Raw genomic sequence first — 20,529 nt, 5'->3', positions numbered from 1 at the left:
AGTGGCCGGGCAGCCATGGGTCCAGCAGTGGCCGGGCAGCCATGGGTCAAGCAGTGGCCGGGCAGCCTCGGGTCGAGCAGTGGCCGGGCAGCCACGGCTCAAGCAGTGGCCGGGCAGCCATGGGTCAAGCAGTGGCCGGGCAGCCATGGGTCGAGCAGTGGCCGGGCAGCCATGGGTCGAGCAGTGGCCGGGCAGCCATGGGTCAAGCAGCGGCCGGGCAGCCATGGGTCCAGCAGTGGCTGGGCAGCCATGGGTCAAGCAGTGGCCGGGCAGCCATGGGTCAAGCAGTGGCCGGGCAGCCATGGGTCGAGCAGTGGCCGGGCAGCCATGGGTCAAGCAGTGGCCGGGCAGCCATGGGTCCAGCAGTGGCCGGGCAGCCATGGGTCCAGCAGTGGCCGGGCAGCCATGGGTCAAGCAGCGGCCGGGCAGCCATGGGTCCAGCAGTGGCCAGGCAGCCATGGGTCGAGCAGTGGCCCGGCAGCCATGGGTCGAGCAGTGGCCAGACAGCCACGGGTCCAGCAGTGGCCGGGCAGCCATGGGTCGAGCAGTGGCCGGGTAGCCATGGCTCAAGCAGTGGCCGGGCAGCCATGGGTCGAGCAGTGGCCGGGCAGCCATGGCTCCAGCAGTGGCCGGGCAGCCATGGCTCAAGCAGTGGCCGGGCAGCCATGGGTTGAGCAGTGGCCGGGCAGCCATGGGTCGAGCAGTGGCCGGGCAGCCATGGGTCCGGCAGTGGCCGGGCAGCCATGGGTCGAGCAGTGGCCGGGCAGCCATGGGTTGAGCAGCGGCCGGGCAGCCATGGGTCAAGCAGTGGCCGGGCAGCCATGGGTTGAGCAGCGGCCGGGCAGCCATGGCTCAAGCAGTGGCCGGGCAGCCATGGGTCGAGCAGCGGCCGGGCAGCCATGGGTCGAGCAGTGGCCGGGCAGCCATGGGTCGAGCAGTGGCCGGGCAGCCATGGGTCCGGCAGTGGCCGGGCAGCCATGGGTCGAGCAGTGGCCGGGCAGCCATGGGTTGAGCAGCGGCCGGGCAGCCATGGGTCGAGCAGTGGCCGGGCAGCCATGGGTCGAGCAGTGGCCGGGCAGCCATGGGTCGAGTAGTGGCCGGGCAGCCATGGGTCGAGCAGTGGCCGGACAGCCATGGCTCAAGCAGTGGCCGGGCAGCCATGGGTCGAGCAGTGGCCGGGCAGCCATGGGTCGAGCAGTGGCCGGGCAGCCATGGGTCGAGCAGTGGCCGGGCAGCCATGGGTTGAGCAGCGGCCGGGCAGCCATGGCTCAAGCAGTGGCCGGGCAGCCATGGCTCAAGCAGTGGCCGGGCAGCCATGGGTCGAGCAGCGGCCGGGCAGCCATGAGTCGAGCAGTGGCCGGGCAGCCACGGCTCAAGCAGTGGCCGGGCAGCCATGGGTCGAGCAGTGGCCGGGCAGCCATGGGTTGAGCAGCGGCCGGGCAGCCATGGGTCGAGCAGTGGCCGGGCAGCCACGGGTCGAGCAGTGGCCGGGCAGCCATGGGTCGAGCAGTGGCCGGGCAGCCATGAGTCGAGCAGTGGCCGGGCAGCCATGGGTCAAGCAGTGGCCGGGCAGCAATGGGTCCAGCAGAGGCCGGGCAGCCACGGGTCGAGCAGTGGCCGGGCAGCCATGGGTCGTGCAGTGGCCGGGCAGCCATGGGTCCAGCAGTGGCCGGGCAGCCACGGGTCGAGCAGTGGCCGGGCAGCCATGGGTCGAGCAGTGGCCGGGCAGCCATGGGTCGAGCAGTGGCCGGACAGCCACAGGTCCAGCAGTGGCCGGGCAGCCATGGCTCAAGCAGTGGCCGGGCAGCCATGGCTCAAGCAGTGGCCGGGCAGCCATGGGTCGAGCAGCGGCCGGGCAGCCATGGGTCAAGCAGTGGCCGGGCAGCCATGGGTCAAGCAGTGGCCGGGCAGCCATGGGTCCAGCAGTGGCCGGGCAGCCATGGGTCGAGCAGTGGCCGGGCAGCCATGGGTCGAGCAGTGGCCGGGCAGCCATGGGTCGAGCAGTAACCGGGCAGCCATGGGTCGAGCAGTGGTCAGACAGCCACGGGTCCAGCAGTGGCCGGGCAGCCATGGGTCAAGCAGTGGCCGGGCAGCCATGGGTTGAGCAGCGGCCGGGCAGCCATGGCTCAAGCAGTGGCTGGGCAGCCATGGGTCGAGCAGCGGCCGGGCAGCCATGGGTCGAGCAGTGGCCGGGCAGCCATGGGTCTAGCAGTGGCCGGGCAGCCATGGGTCGAGCAGTGGCCGGGCAGCCATGGGTCGAGCAGTGGCCGGGCAGCCATGGGTCAAGCAGTGGCCGGGCAGCCATGGGTCCAGCAGTGACCGGGCAGCCATGGGTCAAGCAGTGGCCGGGCAGCCTTGGGTCGAGCAGTGGCCGGGCAGCCACGGCTCAAGCAGTGGCCGGGCAGCCATGGGTCAAGCAGTGGCCGGGCAGCCATGGGTCGAGCAGTGGCCGGGCAGCCATGGGTCGAGCAGTGGCCGGGCAGCCATGGGTCAAGCAGCGGCCGGGCAGCCATGGGTCCAGCAGTGGCTGGGCAGCCATGGGTCAAGCAGTGGCCGGGCAGCCATGGGTCAAGCAGTGGCCGGGCAGCCATGGGTCGAGCAGTGGCCGGGCAGCCATGGGTCAAGCAGTGGCCGGGCAGCCATGGGTCCAGCAGTGGCCGGGCAGCCATGGGTCCAGCAGTGGCCGGGCAGCCATGGGTCAAGCAGCGGCCGGGCAGCCATGGGTCCAGCAGTGGCCGGGCAGCCATGGGTCGAGCAGTGGCCGGGCAGCCATGGGTCGAGCAGTGGCCAGACAGCCACGGGTCCAGCAGTGGCCGGGCAGCCATGGGTCGAGCAGTGGCCGTGTAGCCATGGCTCAAGCAGTGGCCGGGCAGCCATGGGTCGAGCAGTGGCCGGGCAGCCATGGGTCGAGCAGTAGCCGGGCAGCCATGGCTCCAGCAGTGGCCGGGCAGCCATGGCTCAAGCAGTGGCCGGGCAGCCATGGGTCGAGCAGTGGCCGGGCAGCCATGGCTCCAGCAGTGGCCGGGCAGCCATGGGTCAAGCAGTGGCCGGGCAGCCATGGGTCGAGCAGTGGCCGGGCAGCCATGGGTCAAGCAGTGGCCGGGCAGCCATGGGTCGAGCAGTGGCCGGGCAGCCACGGGTCGAGCAGTGGCCGGGCAGCCATGGGTCGAGCAGTGGCCGGGCAGCCATGAGTCGAGCAGTGGCCGGGCAGCCATGGGTCAAGCAGTGGCCGGGCAGCCACGGGTCCAGCAGTGGCCAGACAGCCACGGGTCCAGTGGTGGCCGGGCAGCCATGGCTCAAGCAGTGGCCGGGCAGCCATGGCTCAAGCAGTGGCCGGGCAGCCATGGGTCAAGCAGTGGCCGGGCAGCCATGGGTCGAGCAGCGGCCGGGCAGCCATGGGTCGAGCAGCGGCCGGACAGCCATGGGTCCAGCAGTGGCCGGGCAGCCGCGGCTCAAGCAGTGGCCGGGCAGCCATGGGTCGAGCAGTGGCCGGGCAGCCATGGGTCCAGCAGTGGCCGGGCAGCCGCGGCTCAAGCAGTGGCCGGGCAGCCATGGGTCGAGCAGTGGCCGGGCAGCCATGGGTCCAGCAGTGGCCGGGCAGCCGCGGCTCAAGCAGTGGCCGGGCAGCCATGGGTCGAGCAGTGGCCGGGCAGCCATGGCTCCAGCAGTGGCCGGGCAGCCATGGGTCCAGCAGTGGCTGGGCAGCCATGGGTCAAGCAGTGGACGGGCAGCCACGGGTCAAGCAGTGGCCGGGTTGCCAGGGGTCGAGCAGTGGCCGGGCAGCCATGGGTCAAGCAGTGGCCGGGCAGCCATGGGTCGAGCAGTGGCCGGGCAGCCATGGGTCAAGCAGTGGCCGGGCAGCCATGGGTCCAGCAGTGGCCGGGCAGCCATGGGTCAAGCAGTGACCGGGCAGCCATGGCTCAAGCAGTGGCCGGGCAGCCATGGCTCAAGCAGTGGCCGGGCAGCCATGGGTCGAGCAGTGGCCGGGCAGCCATGGGTCGAGCAGTGGCCGGGCAGCCATGGGTCGAGCAGTGGCCCGGCAGCCATGGGTCGAGCAGTGGCCAGGCAGCCACGGGTCGAGCAGTGGCCGGGCAGCCATGGGTCAAGCAGTGGCCGGGCAGCCATGGGTCAAGCAGTGGCCGGGCAGCCATGGGTCCAGCAGTGGCTGGGCAGCCATGGGTCCAGCAGTGGCCGGGCAGCCATGGGTCAAGCAGTGGCCGGGCAGCCATGGGTCAAGCAGTGGCCGGGCAGCCATGGGTCAAGCAGCGGCCGGGCAGCCATGGGTCAAGCAGCGGCCGGGCAGCCAAGGGTCGAGCAGTGGCCGGGCAGCCACGGGTCGAGCAGTGGCCGCGCAGCCACGGCTCAAGCAGTGGCCGGGCAGCCACGGGTCCAGCAGTGGCCGGGCAGCCATGGGTCAAGCAGTGGCCGGGCAGCCATGGGTCGAGCAGTGGCCGGGCAGCCATGGGTCGAGCAGTGGCCGGGCAGCCACGGGTCCAGCAGTGGCCGGGCAGCCATGGGTCAAGCAGCGGCCGGGCAGCCATGGGTCAAGCAGTGGCCGGGCAGCCATGGGTCCAGCAGTGGCCGGGCAGCCGCGGCTCAAGCAGTGGCCGGGCAGCCATGGGTCGAGCAGTGGCCGGGCAGCCATGGGTCGAGCAGTGGCCGGGCAGCCATGGGTCGAGCAGTGGCTGGGCAGCCAAGGGTCAAGCAGTGGCCGGGCAGCCATGGGTCAAGCAGCGGCCGGGCAGCCATGGGTCGAGCAGTGGCCGGGCAGCCATGGGTCGAGCAGTGGCCGGGCAGCCATGGGTCCAGCAGTGGCCGGGCAGCCATGGGTCGAGCAGTGGCCGGACAGCCACGGGTCCAGCAGTGGCCGGACAGCCACGGGTCCAGCAGTGGCCGGGCAGCCATGGGTCGAGCAGTGGCCGGGCAGCCATGGGTCGAGCAGTGGCCGGGCAGCCATGGGTCCAGCAGTGGCCGGGCAGCCATGGGTCGAGCAGTGGCCGGGCAGCCATGGGTCAAGCAGTGGCCGGGCAGCCACGGGTCCAGCAGTGGCCGGGCAGCCGCGGCTCAAGCAGTGGCCGGGCAGCCATGGGTCGAGCAGTGGCCGGGCAGCCATGGGTCGAACAGTGGCCGGGCAGCCACGGGTCCAGCAGTGGCCGGGCAGCCATGGGTCAAGCAGCGGCCGGGCAGCCATGGGTCAAGCAGTGGCCGGGCAGCCATGGGTCGAGCAGTGGCCGGGCAGCCACGGGTCGAGCAGTGGCCGGGCAGCCACGGGTCGAGCAGTGGCCGGGCAGCCATGGGTCGAGCAGTGGCCGGGCAGCCATGAGTCGAGCAGTGGCCGGGCAGCCATGGGTCAAGCAGTGGCCGGGCAGCCACGGGTCCAGCAGTGGCCAGGCAGCCACGGGTCGAGCAGTGGCCGGGCAGCCATGGGTCGAGCAGTGGCCAGACAGCCACGGGTCCAGTGGTGGCCGGGCAGCCATGGCTCAAGCAGTGGCCGGGCAGCCATGGCTCAAGCAGTGGCCGGGCAGCCATGGGTCAAGCAGTGGCCGGGCAGCCATGGGTCGAGCAGCGGCCGGGCAGCCATGGGTCGAGCAGCGGCCGGACAGCCATGGGTCCAGCAGTGGCCGGGCAGCCGCGGCTCAAGCAGTGGCCGGGCAGCCATGGGTCGAGCAGTGGCCGGGCAGCCATGGGTCCAGCAGTGGCCGAGCAGCCGCGGCTCAAGCAGTGGCCGGGCAGCCATGGGTCGAGCAGTGGCCGGGCAGCCATGGGTCCAGCAGTGGCCGGGCAGCCGCGGCTCAAGCAGTGGCCGGGCAGCCATGGGTCGAGCAGTGGCCGGGCAGCCATGGCTCCAGCAGTGGCCGGGCAGCCATGGGTCGAGCAGTGGCCGGGCAGCCATGGGTCGAGCAGTGGCCGGGCAGCCATGGGTCGAGCAGTGGCCGGGCAGCCGCGGCTCAAGCAGTGGCCGGGCAGCCATGGGTCGAGCAGTGGCCGGGCAGCCATGGGTCGAGCAGTGGCCGGGCAGCCATGGGTCGAGCAGTGGCCGGGCAGCCATGGGTCGAGCAGTGGCCGGGCAGCCATGGGTCAAGCAGTGGCCGGGCAGCCATGGGTCGAGCAGTGGCCGGGCAGCCATGGGTCAAGCAGTGGCCGGGCAGCCATGGGTCGAGCAGTGGCCGGACTCTGGTTGTAGACCATGTGGATGAAAACAAGAAACATTAGTGCATATAGTGCGCGTGCCCCTGGCTGATTACCCTTCGACGCACCGTTTTGAAACCACATTTATGAGGATCGGGGTTAGATCAGCTCATTAGGCCTCAATTATGTCATTATCAGGGGAATCGATTCCGTTACTATGTCAATTGGTACAATTTTTAAGTGAAAAATGTCTGATATCATAAGTTTGAGCTTCATTGTTTTAATGGCTCCGCAACCTAATACTGTTCATATTGTATTGTATTGTATTGCAGCTAGATGTATAATGCGCACAGCTACTCACATGGGGTCTCCCAACGCAGCAGAAAGGTAGTAGTGAAAGGGTCAGGCAATCGTCACTGAGGAAAAAGCAAGGTTTTAAGCTTTTTACGTAATTCCTTAAGGGAAGGCTCAAGTTTTAGTGGGGCAGGAAGAGAATTCCACAGTTTAGGGGCAAGACAAGAGAAGGAACGACCGCCCATTCTCGCCAGTTTGAAACATGGAATCGAGAAATTCCCTTGAGACGAGGATCTGAGAAAGCGGTGAGGAGAGTAAGGTTGAACGAGAGATTGGAAGTAGGCTGGGGCTAGCCCCTGCTTGATCTTATGCATGAAGCAGAGGGCCTTGAACTTGATTCTGCTTTCTATGCGGAGCCAGTGCAGATCCTTAAGATAAGGGGAGATGGGGGCTCTCCAAGGAACTTTGCAAAGTAGACGAGCGGCCGAGTTCTGGACAAGCTGGAGTTTCCTTTGAGACTCCGCCGTAGCTCCAAGGTAAAGTACGTTACCGTAGTCCAGGCGCGAGATGACTAAAGCCTGGACTACAGTACGCCTTGTCAAGTCCGGGAGCATCCAAAGGATTTTACGAAGCCACCCTGGAATGGAAAAACAGGTGGCTGCCACTCTGACTACTTAATGCCGCATAGTTAGTGACTCATCCAAAACAAAGCCAAGATTCCGTACCTGTGTAACAGGCAGGGGTAGTGGGCCCATTTCTGGTGGCCAATGTTGAGGGCCCCAGAGGTGTTTGTGTTTGCCTAGGATGACTACCTTCGTCTTGTCTCCGTTCAATTTTAGGAGATTGGCCTGCATCCACTCCATCACTTGGCTAAGCCCTAGTTTGAGAGCAGACGGGGCATACGCCTTAGCCGGAGAAAGAGAGAAAATGATTTGAGTGTCGTCTGCGTATGAGTAAAGGGAAAGACCAAAGTCTTCCACGATGCTTGCCAGGGGCCTCACATAGATGTTAAAGAGCATAGGGCTCAGTGAGGCCCCCTGGGGCACCCCATGCGCAGACGATCGAACAGAGGAGGTAGAGTTAGAAGAAAAAACCTGGAATGAGCGACCACTCAAAAAGGAAGAGATCCAGGCCAATGCAGAGCCAGTCACCCCGGCAGTCTTCAATGTATTCAAAAGAACATGGTGTGAAACCGTGTCAAATGCGGCGCTGAAGTCTACAAGAATAAGCGCCGCGGTATCACCCTGATCGAGGCGGGCGCGCAAGTTCTCAGTGACCCCAAGAAGGGTGGTTTCTGTTGAAAAATGGGTACGAAACCCAGATTGAGACGGATGTAAGAAGCCTGCAGCCTCGATAGGGGAGGTAAGATGGATATTAATATGTCTCTCCAGAATCTTTGAAAACATTGGCAGCAGAGAAATGGGGTGATAGTTGGAGTATATCTTGGGATCAGCACCTGTTTTTTTTTAAAGTGGGATCACCATGGCTCTTTTCCAATCGTCAGGGACGATACATTCTCGTAATGAGGAGTTCAGAAGCTCTTGAATGATCAGGAGCAAATCAGGAGAGAGCTGTCGGAGAATGGTAATAGGAATTGGGTCAAGGGGAGAGCCTGAATTTACCTTAGCCATGCAATCGCAAAGCGAGGTCTGATGGAACTGGGGCCACTCTGAGATAAATGCCACAGCGGGTAAGGGGGCAGGTATAACAGGGGTGGAGAAATCGTGCAATGTCACGGAAGAAGTCAAAGAGAGAGATTTATATATGATATCGACTTTGGAGATGAAGAAATCAGCGATTTCATTGCATTGGGTTTCCCCCAAAGCCGGTGGAGTGGGAGAGGTGTTTGAACCTGCGAGCTTTTTCACCATTGAGAATAAAGCTTTCGGCCGGCTGGTGGCGCTATTGATAGACTCCGAGACGTAAGAGGCTTCTCTACAGGCTCGATGGTACTGCCTAAGTGCAGAACGATAAGTTAATTTATCGTTTAAGGTATATGTCTTTCTCCAAGATCTTTCCTGCTGTTTGCATTTAGACTTCAAAATTTTCAAATCGTCCGTGAACCATGGAGCTGGAGGGAGGTGGGTGATGGGACGTCTGGAACTTAATGGTAGATGACGATTAATATTGGAAGACAGCCATGTAGAAACTTCCTGGTTCAGCGAATTACACATTAAGTTAGAATTAGGGCGGCTGGCAAGTAGTGTTGCATTGAACGCAGGAATATTTAGTTTGGACCAGGCTCTGTGACTGCGTATAGTGGCAGGAAGGGACTCTTTCCTAGTACTCTCCGCAGTCAGACTAAGAAAGAGAGCAAAATGGTCTGAGCATTCGAGAGGAAGAGCAGGGGTACTACAGTCAAGTGACTTGTGAGTGAGATGACTGGGTCGAGTAGGTGGCAGCATGATGAGTCGGACCCAGATTGCGGAGTATTAGATTCATTGCCTCACAATCAGATAAAAACATACTACTTAAATTATTTTGGGTGTCTTCCAAATGAAGGTTTAGGTCCCCCAAGATCGTAAAATTGGCCGACTTCAGCCAATCTTATCTTCGTGATTCTGCTGCTGGGCGAGAACTAGAAACACAACAACAGAAGTTTCACCCTTGCAGTAACTTTTGAGGCACTTTATCATTCTTTCAATATAATGGACGTTGTAATTACTGCACGTTAGCACTTTAAAATGCAACATGTGTAATATTCTGCTGCAGACATTATTTGGACATTATTATGATTGCATTGCCACATTTTGAATTAGTATATGTGGTACAGTTTTAAAATATTGTATAATGTAAAGACGTTTTGATTGCAATGATTTTTATTAATCAAGCAAAAAAGACTATATATATACCACTGGGGGAAGTGATGTCGGTTGGGACAGTGCTGCTGGTTGGGACAGTGCTGCTGGTTGGGACAGAGCTGCTGGTTGGGACAGTGCTGCTGGTTGGTTGGGACAGTGCAGCCGGTTGGGACAGTGCTGCTGGTTGGTTGGGACAGTGCTGCTGGTTGGGTCAGTGCTGCCGGTTGGTTGGGGACAATGCTGCTGGTTGGGACAGTGCTGCTGGTTGGTTGGGGATAGTGCTGCCGGTTGGGGAAGTGCTGCTGGTTGGGACAGTGCTGCTGGTTGGGACAGTGCTGCTGGTTGGGACAGTGCTGCAGGTTGGGGAAGTGCTGCCGGTTGGGGAAGTGCTGCTGGTTGGTTGGGGACAATGCTGCTGGTTGGGACAGTGCTGCCGGTTTGGGAAGTGCTGCCGGGTTGGGACAGTGCTGCAGGTTGGGACAGTGCTGCAGGTTGGGACAGTGCTGCTGGTTGGGACAGTGCTGCTGGTTGGTTGGGACTGTGCTGCCGGTTGGGACAGTGCTGCCGGTTTGGGAAGTGCTGCTGGTTGGGACAGTGCTGCTGGTTGGGACAGTGCTGCTGGTTAGGACAGTGCTGCCGGTTGGGACAGTGCTGCCGGTTGAGACTGTGCTGCCGGTTGGGACAGTGCTGCCGGTTGGGACAGTGCTGCCGGTTGGGACAGTGCTGCCGGTTGGGACAGAGCTGTTGGTTGGGACAGTGCTGCTGCTTAGGACAGTGCTGCCGGTTGGGACAGTGCTGCCGGTTGGGACAGTGCTGCTGGTTGGGACAGAGCTGTTGGTTGGGACAGTGCTGCTGGTTGGGACAGTGCTGCCGGTTGGGACAGTGCTGCAGGTTGGGACAGTGCTGCCGGTTGGGACAGTGCTGCCGGTTGGGACAGTGCTGCCGATTGGGACAGAGCTGTTGGTTGGGACAGTGCTGCAAGTTCCTTGGAGCAGTGACTGTGCATGGTAGCAGCACCCCCTCCACTTGAGGCCATGATGCCGAGCCCTGAAACACGTCGCTTCACAGACCAGGCGGGGCGGGCTCGGATTCCACAGGCGCTGTGGGTGTGAGGTGTGTGGGTGAGGTGTGTGGTTGTGTGGTGACTTCACCTGGAAGTGGTTGGACCAGTTGGGCAGGTGGCCCAGAGCCAGGGTGGGGCCTGGGAACCGAAGCCTTCCTCTGTGAGTCAGGCGAGGCCTTCCTCATCCAGGCAGCCATGCCCGAGGAGCCGGGCACGCAAGGACCTGACGGGCAGGAGGCAGCCCTGGCACCGGGGTGTGGCACAGCCATGCCTGAGAAGCCGGGCACGCAAGGACCTGACGGGCAGGGGGCAGCCCTGGCACTTGGGTGTGCCACAGCCGTGCCCGAGGCTCGGCTGGTGCCAGAGCTCTCTGGGGTCTGGGGTCTGCTATTAATATTAATGCCTGCTCTGTCTCGACTCGCAGTCAAGGGCAGAGGGCACGGACCCCGTGAGGAAGCAGGCTTTTCATGCAGAGCCAAATCAAAAACCAAGCCCCGGGTCTGTAGGGTGCAATGCGGTGCCCATGGGGTGCCCCTTTTAAAGGGCAGCTTCACTCACCCACCCGAAGGTGGCATGCTTCATCATAGGGTAACCTCCTCGCATCATGGACCTCGTCACGGTGCGGGCGACAGCGCCCTCGCTGAGAGGCAGGAGCTGCGCTGTACTGTACAGGGCAGATGCGGTCGGTGCCTGTTGGTGCAGGGAAGTGGCCCCTCCACTCCAAGGGCCATTTTGCTGGTTTGATGGCGCGCCGGGCAGACCTCCGATGGTTTGGGGGCTGTTCTGCTGCTGCATGAGTGGGTCTTGGTGATTGTCAGCAGCAGCCAGGAGGGTTTTGCGCCAAGTTTGATGCTGGTCCATAGATCCCACGTCTTCAGCTCTTCGTTGTCCGCTTTCTTCCTGGCAGACAAATCCGAGTTCCTGCTGTCAGGGGGCCAAATAATACTAAATTTAAGGGTGTTATGGAGATTGAAGGGTGGTAGCCAATGGACTACATACCCCCGGCGTCACTACCCCGCCTATATGACCGCATCCTGTGGGGAGTGAGCAGAACCCTGTCCCGGAGTTCCGAATTCTTCCAAAAACAAGATGGAGCACATCAGGTGGCCCACCTTAAGGGGCTGACTAGCCTGGAGGCGCAACACGCCCATTGCATAGCTAATTTCACACCTACCCTGGTGCCAAATGGGCCTCTGGGCGGCGGTGGCATCTCTCAGGTCTGGGGGAAGCTGGGGTCGCCTATCAAAGTCAGCAGGGGCTATAAAGCCCCTGGCCTTGATATGCTCACTCACTAACCAACCTGCTGGAGGAGGTGTGGACATCCCCCCCAGCAGGCATTGTTTCCTCCCTCAGAGAGCGTGACCTCTCACCTGCAGGGGTCAGAAACTCATCTGTGGTGGCAGGCTGGGAGATACCAGTCAGCCAGGACATGAGAGAGTGGTAGGTATTTCAGGGGGGCATCTTTAAGATGCCCCCTGGGTGCATGTCATAATAAATCTAGAACAGTGACCTGTATTACAATACAGTCCAGACACTGCTTCACTCCTTAGTGACCTATTAAAACACTATCCGTACACTGCTTCACTCCTTAGTGACCTATACAAATACTATCTACACATGGCAAGATGGCGACTGAGCTGGACGCCTGAGCATACCTCTCTCGCTGGACCCTGGACTTGGAGCCATTGGAAGGAGTAGAGCAGAAGGAACGACGGAGGATATCTCTTGGTATCGGTAGCGGCATAACATAAAACAACTGCGGAATTAAGCCTGGCCACTAAAGAGGACATGATTTGGAAATTATCTGACATTGAAAACCGGGCTCGCGCAATAATTTGAGGGTTCTTCAGATCCCAGAAGGAAAAGAGGGGCAAGACTCAAGGGGTTCATGATTGATTTGTTCAAGAAGCATTTCCTGATATGACCCGGTGGGGTTGGGATCGTGAAATTGAGCGTGCACATAGATTTCCGTTCAAAGTTCGGTTGAGCCTGGGCAGGAAACTAAACCTAGGGCGATGCTGGTATCATTTAAAAATAGCTTTCTGGCACGGGAGGAAGTTTTTTCGCGAGCTAGACCAGATAAGAAGGGGAAGGCTGGGGATGTGGAGTTCTTTGTACTCCCAGGTCTGTGCCAACGCTCAGTGGAACTCCGCTGGCAATTTCGCCAACTAATACCGGAGTTACAGTCCACAGGGGCCTCAGCCTTCTTAATGTTTCCAGCTAAGCCGAATGGATTATTCAAGGAGAAAACACGTTTCTTTACTAGCATTGCACTAGCGACAGAATTTGCATGTTCCATATAGCTTAGGTTATTAATCTATGTGTGGACTACTGGGAATATGGTGGATTAGGGACCATATGTTTATGCTATGGTTAGGTATTCTTGCCTTATGGTAATTCTTTATTCACCACTCCGCTCTACTTAATGTTTTTCTTCTTAGCGTTCAATATTATAGTTTGGGCTCTGCAGGGAAAGGCAAGGGGTTGGTATGCTCGCATCTACAGGACTAGGAGTCCTAAAGCCTCGTTAAAGGGGGGAGGGCAGAGTGGTCTAAGGGTGGGTGTAAGGAGGGCACGAGGGGAGGGAGAGTGTGGGTGGCACTTAGGGGGAGCAAAAAGGTAAAAAACTTCCCAGTGGCAAGAAAATGTTTAAGAAACTGGCTACGAGGAATGTCTGGGATGTCTGTAGTAGAGAGCAGCATAGTTCTGGGAAGATGGTATTGGGGACTGGTGAATATAAAAAATAGTGATGATACGTGGAGGAATAAAAATGTGTTCACTCAATGTGTCAGGTCTTAATAATGTAGTAAAACGACAAAAAGTGGCTGCAGAGCTACGACACATCTGGCCAGATTTACTATGTATGCGGGAAACTCGTACTCCTTGGGCTAAGAGGGGCACTTTGAATGAATTGGGATTTTCTTTAATTTCTGCATCTGGTCGAACCGGTATGATTCAGGGTACAGCCATCCTGGCTAGACGAAATTTTGTTAAAATTGGTCGTACATTAACGGATAAAAATGGACGATGGGTTGTAGCCGAATGTGGCTTGGAGGGATATGAAATGACGCTTTGTACTATATATGGCTCTAATGTCGATGATGCGGGAGTTTTAGTTGAGTTAAATGCTGAATTAGCCACATGGCCGAAACCATTGATTATCTGTGGTGACATAAACATAAATTTAAACAATCAAGCTATACAGGATGGTCCTGATAAATATAGTGGACGGAAGCCCAACGTTTTTAAAGCACTTCATAATTTACTTTGTGATCATGAGTTGGTGGATGTATGGGGGAAAATAAGGGGGGGTGACACTGGTTACACTTTTTATTCTTTTCCACATAAAAAATTTGTAAGATGAGACTATTTTTTGCTCCTATTTCACTATTGGCAGATGCAGCGATCCAGGGTTACCCAAGGATCTCTTCGGACCATGCTCCAATTGTCTTTGAATTAACTTTACGTTGGAAGAGATCTATACTTAACCCTTTCGATGCTGATGACGAGCTCAGCTCGTCATCACCCACGGGTGTCGTGTGCTGATGACGAGCTGAGCTCGTCATGGTGCCACTAAAATGGCATTTTCCAGCACACAGCGAGAAAACGCCTAGCAGCCAAGAGGTTAATAACTTTACATTTGATCGTAAATTGTGTTCAAATGAAGAATTTCAGGATTACATGTGTAACTGGATCAAGGGCTTCTTTGAAAATAACAATGGCACAGCATCTGTTACTACAGTTTGGGATACTTTTAAGGCCCGTTTTCGGGGGAAGTTCTCAGTTTCAGCTTTGCTCAGCAAAAGAAACATAAACTGGAGTTAGCTCGATATTATGAGGCATTGACAGAGGCGGAAGGTGCTCTAACTAACGGTATCGCCTCAGGTCAGAGTGATTTGTCTGGATTATTAGATAGTGTTGCTAAACACCGTGCTAATGTTCTGGGGTATTTGAGTGTTGGGAATGCTAGGAAACATTTGACTTTTAAGCGACAAAGTCATGAATTTGGAGAAACTATTGGGAAACGGCTGGCTGTGCGACTTCGAATGAAGGAATCTGCTTCAAACATCCAGGCTTTGGGGTGCTGCATTCTGATCCTCAGCAGATACTCTCAATTTTTCAACAGTTTTTTGCTACCCTTTATACGCAGCAGCGGAGAACTGGTGGGGATCAGAATATATTTTTGAAGAGGGATTAAAATGATTAGATCCCTCCCTCGCGGAGCGACTCGAATGTCCGATCTCTATGGAAGAACTAGAAATGGCAGTTAAAAGTTTGGCACTAGGGAAAGCGGCAGGGCCCGACAGGATTCCGGTGGAGGTCTATAGGTTGTTTTTTCATTTAATTAAAGAAGAGATGTTAAAGGTTGTACAGTTAGCACAGGTAGGACATCCAACTAGGTCGTGGTCAGATGCTACGATCGCTGTGTTCTGTAAAAAGGGTAAGCCGCCGGAACTAGTGGGATCATGTCGCCCAATCTCTTTGTTGAACAGTGATAACAATATATATTTCAAAATTCTGGCAAATCGTTGGTCTAAAGTTATAACACCCCTGGTCTCATTAAATCAACATGGTTTTATCCCTAAGCGGGGCACGGTGGCACATGTGAATAAAGTTGTAATGCTAATTGATATCACAGGGACCGAAAAGAGGGATCTAGCATTGATTTTATTGGACGCAGAGAAATCGTTTGATCGCATCCAATGGGATTATATGTGGCAACTGCTGGAGAAAATTGGTTTTGGCAAAAAATGTATGGTAGCTTTGCAGGCGCTATATAGGGATCCTATTGCCAAGATCTCTGTAATGGGGCTGCTTTTGGACACTCTGACCATAACTAGGGGTACCCGACAGGGTTGCCCTTGCTCTCCCCTATTGTTTGCCCTTTATATAAATCCCTATATAGAACAATTGTCACAAAATATCTGTATTCCTCCGTTTCAGGTGCGTGATTATCATTTCACAGTTTTTGCCTATGCGGACGACATAGCTGTGACTACAGTGAATCCATCTCTGGTGATTAAGGAGATTGAGAGGTTAGCCAAAATATTCGGCCTCGTCGCTGGGTATAAATTAAATGAGTCAAAAACGCAAATCCTATGCTCTGATAGCCTATTATGGAGGGATGAGAGGTGACTTATCTGGGTATACAGATTAGAGTCTCTACGTCTGAGCTAATGGATGCAAATTGGAATTTGCTTATTCATAAAGTGAAAGCCTCTTTGGATAGGTGGGACCGTTAGTATTTCACAGTAATTGGAAGTTGTAATATTATTAAAATGAATGTCCTCCCCAAGGTTCTCTATATATTTCGGTCGATACCCCTGGAAGTTTCAAAGGCTAGATTACAATATTTGCAGTCCATCTGTGGGAAATTCATATGGAGTCCGGGCAGGCCCAGATGCGCGATGAGATTTATGACCTTATCACTTGCGGTACCTGATTTTGCATTATATTTTGTAACATGCTTTTTGTTGAAAATGCGGGTGCTAATCACTGGGGAAGGAGCGGTTAATAATGCTTCGGCACCCACAATTTTTGAAATCCTTATTGGCCCAATTGCCAAACAATGTTTATTCATAGAATTGGACGGCAGCTATTTTAAACGTACACCATTTAAAGTCTTGTATAGTGCGTTTAAAGTTTGGAAATCCATTCGTAAGTTAAAGACACTGGGGAAAATTTAATATTGTACTCACCTGAATGCACTCAAACATTTACCTGGAATATCTGGGGATAATATTTCTCAAAATTGGAGAAAGAAAGGCATTAGGCAACTAGGGGACTAGTACTCTGCTAATGGTTTATGTAAATCATTTGATGAACTAGCTTTACAATATGGTCTTCCCAGGGCACAGTTTTTAAAAATTTTTGCAAATTAAGGATTTTTGATTTCGAATCAATGTTAATATGCGACCTGATGATGATGTAGAGGGGGTTAGACGACAGCTTAAAATTGGAGCCTCATACGAGATCTTGCTTGCTGGAAGGCCAGATGACCTTGATAGGCATAATAGGAAATGGATCGAGGGCTTGGGAGATTCAGATATTGTGATCAAGGAACTTATTGGTATTTCAAGAGAATCATTAATGTCCGCAAATTTGAAAATTCAGTTTTTAAGACTTTATTTGATTTATATTATACCCTCGCACGGATGGCTAAGTGGGGGAGTGGGTATGATGGGAAATGTTTTCGTTGCGGGGAGGATGATGCGGACAGTATTCATATTTTTCTTAAATGCGATAAATTACATAGATTTATTACAGATATAGAAAAGTTTCTGTCGTTGGTTATAAAGTTTCCTTTGATCATCGTTCCTGCCATGATGCTATTGGGGAAGACGCCTACTAATACCCCTATGGATGTTTTAAATCCACATCGATAATTGCTTTTTTTCTCCATGACTGTTGCTCGTCTGTGCATTGCAGCTGAACGGCTCCAGATAGATCCTCCAAAATTTGAATTATGGCGAGCTCGAATGTATAATTTGTATAAATTGGAATGGAGTCTATTTTCTGTTAAAGGTCTTAGGAAGCAACAGATCGGTATAAATATTTGGGGTGCTTTTCGCGAATATTATGAGGCCTAAATCGAAATGAATTGAATGGTGTATTGGCTATTTGAGTAATTTTGGACTACTGGTTTAAGCTGCCTTTTATGTATGGATGTACTGTATGTATTCTTTTCTTTGTCATTCTGTTTATATAAGTAATCTCGCTGCTGTGAAATTATAAATAAATAAAAAATAAAAAAATACTATCACTCCTTAGTGACCTATAACAATACTATTCACGGACTGATTCACTCCTTAGTGACCGATAACCATACTATCTACACACTGCTTCACTCCTTAGTGTCCTATAACAATACTATCTACACACTGCTTCACTCCTTAGTGACCTATAACAATACTATTCACGGACTGATTCACTCCTTAGTGACCGATAACCATACTATCCACACACTGCTTCACTCCTTAGTGACCTATAACAACTCTATCCACACACTGCTCCACTCCTTAGTGACCCACAACAAAATACAATCCACACACTGCTTCACTCCTTAGTGACCTATAACAATACTATCTACACACTGCTTCACTCCTTAGTGACCTATAAGAATAATATTTACACAGTGATTCACTCCTCAGCGACTGTAACAATACTACCCGCACACTGCTTCACTCCTCAGCGACCTGTAACAATACTCCCCGCACGCTGCTTCACTCCTCAGCGACCTGTAACAATACTACCTGCGCACTGCTTCACTCCTCAGCAACTGTAACAATACTACCCGCACACTGCTTCACTCCTCAGCGACCTGTAACAATACTACCCGCACACTGCTTCACTCCTCAGCGACCTGTAACAATACTACCCGCGCACTGCTTCACTCCTCAGCAACTGTAACAATACTATCCGCACACTGCTTCACTCCTCAGCGACCTGTAACAATACTACCCGCGCACTGCTTCACTCCTCAGCAACTGTAACAATACTACCCGCACACTGCTTCACTCCTCAGCGACCTGTAACAATACTACCCGCGCACTGCTTCACTCCTCAGCAACTGTAACAATACTACCCGCACACTGCTTCACTCCTCAGCGACCTGTAACAATACTACCCGCACACTGCTTCACTCCTCAGCAACTGTAACAATACTACCCGCACACTGCTTCACTCCTCAGCGACCTGTAACAATACTACCCGCACACTGCTTCACTCCTCAGCGACCTGTAACAATACTACCCGCGCACTGCTTCACTCCTCAGCAACTGTAACAATACTACCCGCACACTGCTTCACTCCTCAGCGACCTGTAACAATACTACCCGCACACTGCTTCACTCCTCAGCAACTGTAACAATACTACCCGCGCACTGCTTCACTCCTCAGCGACCTGTAACAATACTACCCGCACACTGCTTCACTCCTCAGCAACTGTAACAATACTACCCGCGCACTGCTTCACTCCTCAGCGACCTGTAACAATACTACCCGCGCACTGCTTCACTCCTCAGCGACCTGTAACAATACTACCCGCACACTGCTTCACTCCTCAGCGACCTGTAACAATACTCCCCGCACGCTGCTTCACTCCTCAGCGACCTGTAACAATACTACCCGCACACTGCTTCACTCCTCAGCAACTGTAACAATACTACCCGCGCACTGCTTCACTCCTCAGCGACCTGTAACAATACTACCCGCACACTGCTTCACTCCTCAGCAACTGTAACAATACTACCCGCGCACTGCTTCACTCCTCAGCGACCTGTAACAATACTACCCGCGCACTGCTTCACTCCTCAGCGACCTGTAACAATACTACCCGCACACTGCTTCACTCCTCAGCGACCTGTAACAATACTACCCGCACACTGCTTCACTCCTCAGCAACTGTAACAATACTACCCGCGCACTGCTTCACTCCTCAGCGACCTGTAACAATACTACCCGCGCACTGCTTCACTCCTCAGCGACCTGTAACAATACTACCCGCACACTGCTTCACTCCTCAGCGACCTGTAACAATACTCCCCGCGCACTGCTTCACTCCTCAGCGACCTGTAACAATACTACCCGCACACTGCTTCACTCCTCAGCGACCTGTAACAATACTACCCGCACACTACTTCACTCCTCAGCGACTGTAACAATACTACCCGCACACTACTTCACTCCTCAGCGACTGTAACAATACTACCCGCGCGCTGCTTCACTCCTCAGTGACTGTAACAATACTACCCGCGCGCTGCTTCACTCCTCAGCGACTGTAACAATACTACCCGCGCACTGCTTCACTCCTCAGCGACTGTAACAATACTACCCGCACACTGCTTCACTCCTCAGCAACTGTAACAATACTACCCGCACACTGCTTCACTCCTCAGCGACCTGTAACAATACTACCCGCACACTGCTTCACTCCTCAGCGACTGTAACAATACTACCCGCGCACTGCTTCACTCCTCAGCGACACTGTTATCAGCGGTGTCATAAATTAAGTCGTAGAACGTGTCATGAGTGATGTCATGCCTGGGGTCATAAGCAGTGCATAGTGGGGCAGAAGTAATAGCTCTGCTAAATGTAACTGGTGACTTTCTGTGGATTTTGTTTTTATCCGAAACATTAATGTTGTCACTAACAAATTCACCGAACTATAACATTACTTTAACCTTTGTGTTTTCTGTGAATTTGTAAGGTTTTATTTTCTAAAAATCCCAAATCTTTTTGTCACACCTAACTATAACATCCCTGAAACCTATGTTTTTTCAGTGAATATATAGATATATATTGATATGGCCTAAATGTTGATTGTGAAGGTCTGTGACATTTGTAAACCATGAGGCTGAAGGTCACGTGGTTAATAAATGTCACCTGAACCCTGAGATGCCAACATAGGGTCATATTACACATTTTACATGTTATGTATTTTTTATATAATATATGTTGTACGTCTGCTTCAGAGAGATTTGGAGAATTTGAGTTGTATCTGTTTATTAGTTATTGTTGAGACTGCAGATATGTTTGTCAATGTTGTGAGAAAGGTTTGTGTTTTTACTGTAGATATCTATTGATAATTTGAAATATATTTTATGCAACAATGTATATTATGGTGTCACGTTTTTAAAACAAAGCTCATTGTAAGGAAGTTTAAAGCACGTATTCTAAAATAGAGGGGAGAGGGTATGGTGTAATGGCCTGAGATGCCTACCTCGGATCTGAGGGAACCAGGTTGGAGTCTCGGCGTGGGCGCAACATCCTGTGATTCGGGACAAAACCCTCAATCTCCCCGCGCCAACAGTTCAGCGCCTCGAGGCCCTCAGGGGTGATTTGCCGCACTTTACAAATCCTGGATTATTTTAATTTTTTTTAAATGTGCTTTTCTTTTGTAGTCCATCGACACTAAAGAGCACGTTTGACGAAACTCATTTATATATAGGAAGTGCGACGTGGGACGCGGTCCGCTTTTGCTGATAATTATTGTGTTTTTCGTGTTTATTTTCTCTCAGGATTCATAGGTGCTCGCCAGTGTGAGCTTGTCAGGGGTGCTGGTTCATTTTCAGAGAGCAGCACTTTCTTGTACGTTTTTTTCCACTATCGAAAGAAAGACGAAATGATGTGTTTATGCAAATGAATAGAGCCCTGTGAATTACTGTAAATAATTCACAGTAAAGACCCTTTTTCTGCGAAACACAAGCTTTGAAACTACTGACAAACATTCAGTAAGAAGAC

General features: G+C 54.3%; 1 protein-coding gene across 1 annotated transcript in view; it reads right to left on the bottom strand.

Moving 5' to 3' along the window:
* Window positions 1-20,529, bottom strand: part of EPHA1 (EPH receptor A1) — a 174,123-nt gene that overhangs the window by 112,680 nt on the left and 40,914 nt on the right. The gene's annotated exons all lie outside the window — the stretch shown is intronic.

This window comes from Lissotriton vulgaris, unplaced genomic scaffold (assembly GCF_964263255.1).
Source record: "Lissotriton vulgaris unplaced genomic scaffold, aLisVul1.2 SCAFFOLD_352, whole genome shotgun sequence".
Lineage (NCBI taxonomy): Eukaryota > Metazoa > Chordata > Amphibia > Caudata > Salamandridae > Lissotriton > Lissotriton vulgaris.
This window is presented reverse-complemented; position numbering and strand designations above follow the sequence as displayed.